Source organism: Helobdella robusta (genome assembly GCF_000326865.2).
Source record: "Helobdella robusta unplaced genomic scaffold HELROscaffold_18, whole genome shotgun sequence".
NCBI classification, from domain to species: Eukaryota; Metazoa; Annelida; class Clitellata; order Rhynchobdellida; family Glossiphoniidae; genus Helobdella; species Helobdella robusta.
In genome coordinates this window covers 2,695,541-2,697,758 of record NW_008703981.1, presented here as the reverse complement: position 1 = coordinate 2,697,758, position 2,218 = coordinate 2,695,541, and positions in this window count along the sequence as shown.

Genomic DNA, 2,218 nt, shown 5'->3' with positions numbered 1-2,218 from the left:
CACTCACACATATAAAATGTGTATTGCGCATATTGTATGTGTACAAATATATACAATGTACCATGTAGTACGTTATCAGGAAACAAAGAAGATTAACCATCAAGACTGTGTATGTATTGTATGTATATTCGTATGCACTTTATACACATATGCCCTATATATTCATATATATCTTTGCACACAGTCGCATCTTACATATGCATACACACACATAATGATATATTTGTATGTAATTATATATATATATATATATACACACATATATAAGTCTCATTCATTGTTCTTTGCATGTTTGGTCACACATATGTGTGTATTAAGTAAAGCTACTATATATAGATATATCCATTTGTTTATACTTGTATAAATATATATAATATATATATATATATACCACGTGTTTTTCACATATTCTCATGCAGCTTGTATTATACCGGGGTATTAAGTACAGTGGTATTGTCGAAAATTGCATTTATTTTTCGTTGTTTTGACTTCTAAATGCATAGATACTAAACTTGTTGGAGTTGCAGCAACGATACTGACGACATTGTGGTTAGTTTTTTGTCGCTTTTGTGGCTCTGGTTGTCATTTTTATGGCCGTGGTGATTGCCATTACGTTTGCATTGCGTTAGCTGCTGTAGAATTTTTAACCTTTCCGTAGTCATGGCGATAGAGAGTAGTAAGTAGTAGCATTTGTAATTGTAGCTGCGGTGTTTTAAACTGTGGTGTGTGTGGTCGCGTCAGCCTAAATTGTGGCGTGGCGTGGCTGTCGTAGTAGCGGTTATCTTGATAAATAGCGCTAAGTAAATTTAGTAATTTTTGTTTACATCCGAGGGTTACTTTCTGCTGTCACTAAATGCACTGCTACTACTACTATTACTACTACAACTACCATTACTACTATTGCTACTACTGTTACTCCAGTAGCTGGCGTCTTTGTAAGCAACATTGGTCCAGTTTACGCTAGGCTCCGCTATCTAAGATAAAGACTTTTGACCATGGTGCGCTGATAACATTCTTCTGTAGAATTCACACCCACCCAGACACACGCGCACACACACACACATATACACACACATACAAACACACATGCATGCATGCATACACATACATACACACATACTATTACTAAAGCACAGCATACAAAAAGCATAAAATGTGCGTGTATTGTATTGTATAATACGTACCATATTTAGTGTACATAATTTCGTATGCTAGTTAAAAGTAAAAAGAAGCAATACCAATAGAGTGAAAGTAAAGTTAGTTGTATACAGAGTGTATTGTATTGTTTGGTATTTTGTATGTGCTGTATTGTATAGTACTGTTGTATTGGCTGACTGATTGCCTTTCTTTGTCTTTTCAGCAATAGTTTCTTTGTTTCAAATTGGCGAATTTGGGTAATAAAATGTTAATTTGCTTGTTTGTTTGTTTGTTTGCGTCAATTTTTTATTCATTCATTCGTTCATCAGTTACTCGATCATTCATTCATTCACTAACCTATGTTAGTGAATTCATTCACTAACCTATGTTAGTGAATTCATTCACTAACCTATGTTAGTGAATGAATTAGCATTTGAATTTTTTAAAATCATACAAACATCCTCAAACAAGATACACACGCAAACATGCATACAGTTATACAAACATACACACACACACAAACACAGACGCACATTTATATTTACCATAAGAAATTAATTTCATCAATCAGCTCGAGACTGTTCCAATCTATAAATAAACATAATTAATATTTGTTTATTAATATAACGAGATAATTACTAATTAAATTATGAATCATTAATTATTTAATTATAATCTAAAAAATATAGTTAACCGCATCATAATTACATTCTGTAATTCAACCCTGTAAACATAGATTTCAACTAAATTTTCTTTCAGCTTTTGTTTAAATTGCATGTTTGCACTAAAAAACACACATACACATACAGACATACACATACAGACACACACATACACATAAAAACACACACATACAAACACACACGCACACAAGTAAGCATACATTCGATAAATACTCAAACTATAAAAAACTTAAAAAAAATTGTTTCCATGTTTATAGCTGGAGTATTAATTACAATAATCAATTGTTACGAATACTGCTACTACTACTGCTACTGCTACTACTACTACTATTACTACTACTACTGAAACAATACTATCAAAGCGACATAGTAAGATATATACAGCCTTAACTAAAATA